The 11,131-nt window shown below is 32.5% G+C and overlaps 1 long non-coding RNA gene across 1 annotated transcript; it reads left to right on the top strand.

Moving 5' to 3' along the window:
- The first annotated feature begins 1,069 nt into the window (after positions 1 to 1,069).
- On the top strand, positions 1,070 to 6,764 carry LOC143047393 (uncharacterized). Its single transcript, XR_012969542.1, has 2 exons — positions 1,070 to 3,376; positions 4,934 to 6,764. It is a non-coding gene; the product is annotated as an uncharacterized LOC143047393 (long non-coding RNA).
- Positions 6,765 to 11,131: the final 4,367 nt, after the last annotated feature.

Below are 11,131 nucleotides of genomic sequence, written 5' to 3'. Positions count from 1 at the left end.
ATAGTGATAAAATACGATGTATACAGGATCAATAAAATCCATATGGGGCGAGAGCAAGCGAAGCTCGAGTCCCATTTGGAATCCACCGACCATGTAGACATCGTATTAGGACACTAAGACAATGTGTAACGGATTGATCTTACCGACTGCCTTTATATTGGTGATTTAGACGTAGTTGTTAATGTTGATATTTCAATGTTAACACAACAATAAACATAACATTCAATTATTTACGATGAGAAAGTCAGCTTCTGGCTCACAAACATGTTTTTTCTTCTTCTAAAAGCACTTATAATTATGTATGTTTATAATGATTGTTAATGAGATAACAACACTTTTTTAAAGGAACGTAACACTAATTCTGACCGTGTATATAAAATAAACCATGTACACTGACCGTGTAGTTACAATAAAACACGCCCACTAAGCTTATTTCAAATATATACGGTTCCAACGTGTTCACTCTTAACCAAGGATATTCCTCGAAATGTATAGGAGGTAAGATTATGGTTCGTACAATGATCAAACTATGTTTCTGTCTAGTTATAAGTAAATAAGAGATAAAAGTATATTCAAAACTCATAAATAGATTGTGATATACAAACCAAGAATAAACCTCAAACGATAAGCAATATGTTAAAGTGTAAATTGCTACATATATGCAAACATCATCTCTAATTTGAATCAAGTATAATATGTCACTAGAGAGAATATATAACAAGTAGTAAATAAACATGCTAGAGGACTATATTCTGGTATCTTAATGTGGTATGAAGGAGCTTGTTGTGTGGTACCTCGATCCTCACCTAACGTTAATTTCAATGTCAATGGGATAGTTAAGTGGTGAGCTATAAATTGGTGTTCGTCACGAATCCTCAAATTTCTTTATGTATTCTCAAATATAGCAAGACAATAAACCATTCTATGATTTCTAGTAAAAAAAATCTAGATCAAAAGGATATATAGGGGTTGTTATCGACTAAATTAGGTTCATTATGTATCATTAACTTTAAAAATTAAGAAAAATATTGTACATCTAATATATACCTATATTTTCTTTCAGATGGATTTTAAAACTTCTAAGGTTTTGTACGTAATGGTTGGATGTCTAGTGATTTTGATCACTTCTCGCACAAGTTATGCCTTTAACTTGACACATATTTTAGACGAGTATATATCTGTGTGTGGTAGTCAAATTTGCAATATCAAAAAACAAGGAACTAACTACTTAAATCATTTGCAGACAACTTATAATACGCATTGTCCCAAATGCAGTTGTCAAGTAGGGTGTATTCAATCCGGAAATTGTTGTCCAGACTTGTTTTTTTCGTTGAAGCCAACGTGTGTAAAGACTAGCATAGTAGAAAGTCCTGACTGGTACTTCACTCCACTCTATAAATACGGTACGTACAGTTTTGATATAAACAATCATATGGACACTAAATTAAATGCAGTTAATTGTCCTCCCGTATTGATGATAAGTAGCTGTCCTCAAGATGCTACAGTAATCGAGAAAAGTCTATGCAATGTGAGTGATCTTAAAGAACAACAAATTCAGAATAAACCAGTTTCGTCCAGCAAAACAGGACTAATATATAGGAATATTCATTGTCTAAAATGTCACAATGAAAGCGTAGAAAACCTGATACTATGGAATTTAAAACTAGAATGTGATTATGATCGTTTCGAAGATTTCAATTATTTAGTATCATACAATGAAATTATTCAGAAAGCCATAGATGAAAAATGCTCCATTGCATTTGAACCTAATGACAAAGTTAGTAAACGCATATGTGTTCCAGATTCAAATACCATTGATTTGGATAGAATATCATCCTGTAATGTTTCTGGAACATGGCAAATCTATGATCATGATATAGATGTTGCCTGTCAGTCATATGATCATACATATTTCAGTTTTAAAAATGTCTTTTGTTATTTATGCAACCCACCTAGTGATACGGGACATCTAATATCTACATGTAACGCTACTGGGATGTGGGAGCAATATGACGCAAATTTACAAATTGCTTGTGAGAAAGAAAAGTCCTCATCTATAACAGGAAAATTTAAAAACATCTTTTGTTACCTTTGCAACAAGAATTTCAGTGATGAAGGTAATTTACCGTTTTATGGAGCAGATGTTAACGTAGAAGATAATGGTAATCTAGCATCGAATGAACCGTTTGGGTATAACTTTAAAGTAAAAAGTGTCAACATACGAAATATATTCAATAAAGACGATTTAAAGAGAAGCACCGTTACTTCAGATAAACGTTTAATATCTTTATCGAACTCGGATCTAGAGAGTGAACACTACCTCAGCAGTTTCAAAATGGCCAATCTCATGAAAAAATATTTCGCTCTTACAGGAAAAACGAACTTTTGTACAAATTACTCCTTATTCAACTCTCTTCAAGATTGTAACTGTGATGACTATTGCGCTGTACAATTCTATAATGAACGGGGAAACGGCAGTTATTGTGTTGACAGTTTTATTAGAAAAAAATCAATATGCACCGACCAAAAGTATCATGAATATAACCGTTTTCTTGTATACGAAGGATGTGAAAGGTTTGGAAACTCAACAATTAAAAACCTTTGTCAGAAAACAAAACAGAAAACTGTCCACGATGACTTGATAAGTTTTCTGCCAGCTCAAATGTTGATTAATAATACTCCTATTGACTTCAAAAATATATATTGCGCTTTTTGCAATGAAAATCTGGAAGTGATTCAAAACTACGAAAACGAAATGGTATTGTGGGATTTTAAGCTTAGATGCAAAGTTTTTATTCCAATTTTCTATCATTTTTCTCTGCAAGATATTATTGCATTTGCTCTCAATAATGGATGTCGATTTCTTTATAAACCACCAAGTTCTGCAACAGTTTGTTCTTATCATTCATTTACTATGTGTAATATGACTGGGAATTGGAATTCATTTGATCCTGATATAGCATCAGCATGTAATAATTATAAAGTACCATATGGTACAGAAAATAAATTTTGTTCCATGTGCAATCCCAGTGTTCGGGAAAATATTGTGTATACTTCATGTAACAATACGGGTGAATGGGGTGAATACAATAGCAACATTGAGGAAAACTGTTTAAATATGCCTGCAGTGGAATATCATTCTCCTTACAAAAATATATTTTGTAAAGAATGTAATAGAAAAAATGTTGAAATTTATGATTTGCCAAATAACAATAGTACTTCTTGTTTAGGTGATTGTGAGTTTGATATAAATGAATTGGAGACGTTTATTCCCAGATTCCGAAGCATTTTTAAATTTACTGACTATAAAATCGCAACTACAGAGTCAGATATAGAAGGAAACTGTTTGCAGAATCAAATTTACAACCCATTTGAGGTAAGATTGTTTTAATAGATTCGATATTTTACTTAAGTTTTATACTTGGTGAATTACAGGAGTTTCAAAAAAATTTTTGCTGTAATTTGGTGACTTAGTTTCTTCAGGAAATACTCTTTATATGTCTTTCAAAGAGTAAGGTATTACGATATATTGTTGTCCGGCAATCTGTCTGTCTGTTTTTCAATCATAGCAAAACTTGCGATAACTCAAGAATGCGTAAAGAATCCTTTCCAAAACTTTAAACAATGTCAGGTTCTCTGCGGACTAACTTCTTTTTGAAAATTTTCTCATTTATCTTACAATAACGCAAGAACTTTTTTACGGATCCTACGATTTTTTTTTTAGACAATCTTAGGTTTAAATATCTTATAAAGACAACCTATCATTCAATTTGGTAGTTTTAACGAAGTTTATTTCAGAGTTGTGGGACCTCAATTTTCTAGAAGGAAGGAGTTTTCCATAGGTATGGTTATAACTCAATATACAATCAGACGAATTTGTATTATTGCCAATGCAACTATCCATCATTGACCAAAAGGACAAGGCTGTAAATACATTTTATATCAAAGCAAAGCAAGTAAAATACTAGTATTATGTTCTGTTATAAGCAGCAAAACATCTTCTTCTACAAGCAGTCCAATATTGCCTATTATAAGCAGTCAAATATGTTCTGCTATAACATATCCTGATATGAACAGTCAAACGTGTCTTAATATAGACAGTCAATAAATTCCTTCTATAAACAGTCAAACATCAAACATGTCCTGATATAAACAGTCAGACATGTCCTGTTACAAACAGACCAGCATGTCTTGATATTATTGAGCAGTACTAGTCAAACATGTCCTACTTTAACCTTGAACATGTCCTGCTCCAAACAGTCAAACACGGTTTGCTATTAATAGTAAAACATAGTTTTGTATTAATAGTAAAACATGTCCTGCTAAAAACAGTCAACAAGACTGTTCGGTAATTAAAGTAAAAAAGATGTAACGAATCGAGTTGCATTTCTTTATCTATTTTATTTCCCATGTTTCGTTTTTTGGTACTGCAAAATTCATAAGATCTGTAAAAATACCTACAATCTAAGTCTCTTTCTTAATACAGTAGTATAAAACATTTGACTGCTTTTCTCTTTACACTAGCATTTTTCATTCTAGAGCAGAGTGAAAAAATTGTTTAAGAAAGGAACAAATAAAACTTTGAAAAATAACAGCAGGAATTTCACTGAAGCTGAAATATACAAAATGATATGTTACTTAATTTTCAATATATATTTTTTACATTTGAATGACGTTTCTTTTTCCAATTGACAATCGGCATTCTTATAGGAACCAAATGTGTCCCTCTGCATGTCGACTTGTTACTTTATTTATTATGAGGCACTTTTAGGAACAATGACTAGATGTTGGCTATGTTTTCGCAATTACTCGTTGGAAATACATCGGTTGAATGGCGTATAAATTGAGGCTTTTCAAAACGTGAGAAAAAATGTTTTTATTATTTTTATTCACTTCTAACTATCACATTTTAAGTTTTTTTCTACTATTTCAGAAAATCTGCATAGACTTAAAATGTTATCCTGGTCGAATTCTTACAGGGGAAGGATGCAAACCATTACTAGAAATGACAAGAGACATTGGTTATATGCTTACTTTTGTATTAAATGGAAATCGCAATACAGAAATAGGAGATGTCATATCGTTCTTAGATGATGTTAACAATAGTTTACGCATTGCCATGTTTAATAAAGATTGGTATAGACGGACTTTGAAAAAGTCAATTTTGATATGCCAAAATAGGATTTTCTGGAATAGCACCAATATCTCTTTACTAGTAATCATGAACATTTCGTATCCACACTACGTAAATAGAACCTCTGTAGAAGATTCGTTTTTATCGTCCTCAAAGTTTAGTTTACCAGTACACTATTTTAACACGACGTTTAACTTATCCGTTTTTCCTAACGAAGACATGTATCTGTTGTCGACACTAGAAAGTCAAAGCAAATTTATAAACACGTGTATTACAACGGATGACAACCACAAACATTTAAAACGATATTCGCATGTAAAAAGGTTGCTTCTGTGTAAACAAATAGAGCTTCCAGAAAATGACATCGATATCGACAATAAAACATTCCGTTTGACTATTAAGTCTTTAGGAGTTGAATTAACTGTAATGGATTATGAAATGTTGCCGACATCCAAAGTGAGAATTTGTGCCGATCAGTTCGAGTCAATAATTTCCTTAAAACATACCGAACTTGACAAACCAATTACTTACCAAAATTTTATTGGTTTTATTTTAATGGCGTGTACATGTATATCACTTGTATGTTTGTTGTTTACTTTTCTCACATTTCTTGCATATAAAAGTCTTCGAACCCTGCCTGGCAAAAACAACATGTGTTTGGTCTTTGCTATGTTTTGTTCACAATTATTGTACCAATTTGGATTAAATCAAACTGATTCTATTATGATATGTCAAATAATTGGTGTATGCATGCATTATTTTTGGTTGGCTACATTTGGATGTATCAGTGTCTGTTCTTTTCACATGTATCGCGTCTTCAAGACCACCATACTTCATTCAGAAACTTTTAAAGAGAGAACTTTTCTGTTTTACGTGATTTATTCTTATTGTATACCTTTTATAATAGTTTCATCAAACGCTTGTGTAACGTTCATTCTCAAAAACAACATTGGATATGGAGGACATATTTGCTTTTTGAATCAGCCAATAGGATTGATTGCAACATTTATATCGCCAATAATAATTATTTGCTTATCAAATATTTTCTTTTTTGTTGTGACAACAAGGACAATTCATAGGACCACAGTAGTTGCTCAAGAGCAACATATACACAACAATCGTTCACAATTTATCATTTATGTGAAGTTATTCACGGTCACGGGCATTGGATGGCTGTTACAAGTGGTTGATTCCTATTTACCAGATACGTCTAATGAAGCAAAAATTATATTTTCAACAATAATATCGTTAACAAACACTTTGCAAGGACTTTTTATTTTTATTTCATATGTGTGTAACAGAAGAGTTTTACTTTTATATAAAAAGGGAAATATTTTAAGCACATTGTGTAAATTGACTAGGCGTACAAGAAGTTATGAATTAAAAGGTTCTTCTTTACAAACGATTAGTTCGAGCTGAGTAAACTTTTGCCTCGGTGATACATTTAAGGAAGATACTTGTTCGGAATGCCTCTCATTGGACAAAGCACATCATGTGATGACATTGGGAATGCGCATCTTGAGAAACGAAGACAGAATTGAAATTTGTCCAAGAAGTATTTGAGAGAATGATTTTTTTTTATAGTTTTAACTCATTTGGTTAGATTTCTAGATAAAATACATTATCGCTATTTTGTGCATTTTTCCTTTGATCTTTTTTTGTGATAATTTTCATATCATGCTTCTCGCTTGAGATGGAAAAATTATCGCTAGAAACTAAGGAGGCCACGTGGCGTTGCTAACGAAATTGACATGAAATTGACAACGTCGTCATAGGTAAAATAGCGATAAACAGATTATAATTGGTCATCTCAACTCGATTGCTTTTCTCACTTTCGCTGTACCAGCTCAAGCGAGAAAATCAATCTCGTTGAGATGATCAACGATAATCTATAATTACGAGTTATTATATTATTCTAGATTTTCTTCATGTCCTATGTTTTTTGGTTACCACAAAAATAAAATGACATTCTCCTGCATAATTTTATAATTATTATGAACCAACAATAATTTTTAGTTATATACCAATTACTTTATAAATATGAAATTACACTATTTTTTGTTTATAAAATGAATCCTCTTACTATAGTTATGCTATTATTCATATTAAGAGATCAGCTGAAGTTTTACGAAGGTTGTGTAGTTATTCTTTATTTTAAGAGTTGTATTTATAAAGAAAACAATGCGTGCAGGTACGGTGTTCTTTTTTTCAGTCTTCGTCTTATCTATTCCTGGTGTCGAAAACTATGTGTCTGCATGGGAAACTTTTATATTTCGTAGAGTTTGCAGTAAGGAAATTTACATGTAGTAATGGTTCGTGAATTTGTGATGACCTTGAATAAGACAAGAGACATGTACCGATTCCCTAAAAAAACGAACTCTTAGACAAATTCAAAAAGAAGGGAGTCCATTATAAAAACTGTCAAAATCAAATGCTATCAATCAACAAATCAATTGAAAAGCAACTGCCATATTACTGACTTAATATAGGCAATTTCTAAAGAAAACTAGTGGGTTGAACGTGGTTTTATATCTAGTTAAACTTCTGATCTTCTAATTGATAAAATTGATTGCAGATCCTAAACACAGAAAATATGTTAATATGACAAAAGTTTTATCTTAGAGTTGTCAACTAGTGAATGGGCAACACGATGTAAAGAAGTATGTAGAAGTGATCATTTGTGGCGATATTAAAGCCACAATTAATCATCAGCTTCACACGGATCGTTTTCTTCTACCTTGAATTGAGGATAGTTTTGTTTTTTACATCGAGGTGAAATGTTTTCGATAATTAATTTAAGAAAGGCGTTTTTCAGCTAAATATTAATGAAAATTCATTGTATTTGACTATGAATGGACATAGATGACTTTGTCAGTACAACCGAATGGTATTAAGAAAAGCGTCTGCAACTGCAATATGGCAGAGGACAATTGACCAAATACTCCAAGGGTTGACAGGAGTACTATTAGGTTTTTTACTCCTGTCAATGTATATAAGATGGCATGGTTATAACCGGTCGAAAATGTTGTGATTCTTGGCAAAGTTATGGCGCGATTACAGATTTTCAATCCTCAAGTCTAGGTAAAAGAATTCAGAACCCTCATTTCTAGGTAAAAGATAATGATCTACTTGAAGCTGATGATAGAGAGTTGCTGCTTACAAGTAGTTTATTAAACCAAGACTTAATAGATTACTTGTCTTGTGTAGACGAGGCGCGTTTTTGGCGTATTAAATTTTAAACCTGATGCTTTTTGTTATTAATAATCATATGTTTCTTTGTCTAATACGTTTTCCTATTTATTTGAATTGTAGTCCTGTAATATTATGTTGTCATTTCTATGTTATATTTAACATTGCCATTAAAGTGCGAGGTTTGGCATGCCACAAAACCCGGTTCAACCCACCATTTTTTCCTTTAAATATGTCCTGTACCAAGTCAGGAATATGGCCATTGTTATATTATAGTTCGTTTCTGTGTGTGTTACAATTTAACGTTGCGTCGTTTGTTTTCTCTTATTTTTTTCTGTAAATTGACATTGCGATAAGACGTGTCACGGTACTTGTCTATCCCAAATTCATGTATTTGGTTTTGATGTTATATTTGTTATTCTCGTGGGATTTTGTCTGATGCTTGGTCCGTTTCTGTGTGTGTTAGTTACATTGTAGTGTTGTGTCGTTGTTCTCCTCTTATATTTATGCGTTTCCCTCAGTTTTAGTTTGTTACCCCGATTTTGTTTTTTTGTCCATGGATTTATGAGTTTGAACAGCGGTATACTACTGTTGCCTTTATTTACAATTTTACAAATGTTGAAGATGCAATCGTCCCTTCGTAAATTTTACGGACGCCATCACGAGTTGATTGACCTTTACAGAATATACGTTTCACAGATGACATCGAATATGTTTCTTATATTGTAACTACAATCCCATTCCCCTTGCACGAATTATACTATTTATCGGGTTTGTGATCACATACTGTGGATTCATTATTATTTGTTGGATACCAATTTTGGTGGGTTTCGTGGGTACAGGTGAACCACGATTTCAAATGATCAACGAATAGCATATTTTCAATAGGCTTTGTACACAGAGATTGGCAAAACCACGAAATAAAATATCCACGAATATGCAAGTTTTAAGCAAACCACGAAAATTGATACCCGCGAAAATAATTGAATCCACAGTAAGGAAAATGAAGATAACAACATATCGAGCATGATCTTCTAACCCTTCCTGAGCACCAGGGATCACCCCCAATTTTTGGTGTGGTTCATGTTGCCTAGTCTTCTATGTTGTGTCTTGTGTATTGTAAAATATAAACAACGAAGCTACAGAAATAATTGTCAGCTTGCAAAAGAATCACACTTATCTCTATGGTCATACATTTTCAATGATCACGGACCATTTGCCGCTTGTGTGATTTTTCAATAATGAAAAAGGAATTTCTTCCACTTCAGGAACTTGATTGCAGAGATATGCGTTGTTTTCAAGTGGATAAACATATAACATAAAATATTTTGTCAAGAGTTTATAAATATGCACAAAAAGGTAGGACTGCCAATGATGATAAAGACTTCAACCGAATAGATGAACTCGTGATTCACCAAGTTAGTAAACATTTGGGAATGCTTACTACCGTTACATTCTGCGCTCCAAAGGTCAGTGAAAATGAAATTATGGGTGAGTAGCTTTGTACGGTAGCCCAGGATTGAGTGTGGGATAAAATTTCTACCAAGAAGCTGTTCCAGATGTCAAATGCAGTAGCAGCATATATTTTAACAGTCACCACTTCAACAATGGGAGCATCCATCAAGTACATATTGACTTCGCTTTACCATTTATTGATCAAATGATTTTAATTGTTATTCTCATTTAAAATAACATGAAGATTAAAATGGATCACTTCAACAAATACCACTGGCTTAAAAGGACTTTTTTTGCGAGAGCAGATAGTAAGCGCAAAGGACAACAGTTCGTTTTTTAGCAAGTTTTAAATTGTGTTTTGACTCAAAATTTTGGTAAATGAAAAATGGGTGTTATGGGGCAAAATATTTTACCTTGTTTTGTATGGAGTCCGAAAATTTGACACATATTCAAAAACCTCTCTGGATTTTATAATAACAGGGTTATGCAATGTCATTCAATTGATTATAATTACTATGAAAACTGAAGGGCGACTAGTGAAACGAAACAATTTTTTACTTAACATTTCAATCAAAGTGCAGTATTTTCACAATGGCTGGAATCATTTGACGATGGCAGAAGATAACGAAACATTGGCGGGGATCCTTTGACGATTGCAGAGATAATTTAACGATGTTTAGAAGTGAAATGTTTTATTTTACGTAAAATGGGTGAACATGTAAATAGTAATCAAATCATAGTTAAACATTTGTCTAAATTAATTCGTTTTTCGTTAACTCTACTGCTTTATATAATTTTTTTTTACAATTCAGGGAAAACGTGATATTCGAAAACAAAAGCATAGCTACAACGTAGTACCGTCACACTTGTTTTACACACCAGTTTACGGGAAATATGATGGTATACCGTTGTCCGTCCGTCCGTTTATCTGTTCATCTGTCGTCAACATGTTGGACATTGACTCAATACATTATATTTTGTGGTGAATTGTTTATATGTATTGACGTGAGCTCCCTATCGATTTTTATAAGTTTGAGATTATACTTTCCGAGTTTTATCTATTTACAAGAGAGTTTGGTTTAGTTTTAGGACAGTTACTCCAAAAATTCTTTGAGCAGTTTATGCGATACTTTGGTTAATTGTTTATATCTGATGATGTGAGCTCCCTTTTGATTTTTTGTTTTTCGAACTATCGGGTTTTATTGATTAAAAATTATAATTTTTCTGTTTTCGGACTGTAACTTCAAAAATCTTTGAACAGTTTAAATAAAACACTTAAATCTATGACACACATGACGATTTCAACTTCCCAAGTCGCAACAGAAACATACCCTTCCCATCATATGGTGTTTG

Source organism: Mytilus galloprovincialis, chromosome 10 (assembly GCF_965363235.1).
Source record: "Mytilus galloprovincialis chromosome 10, xbMytGall1.hap1.1, whole genome shotgun sequence".
Lineage (NCBI taxonomy): Eukaryota > Metazoa > Mollusca > Bivalvia > Mytilida > Mytilidae > Mytilus > Mytilus galloprovincialis.
The sequence above is the reverse complement of the archived record's forward strand: the minus strand, read 5'-3'. Positions and strand labels throughout refer to the sequence as shown.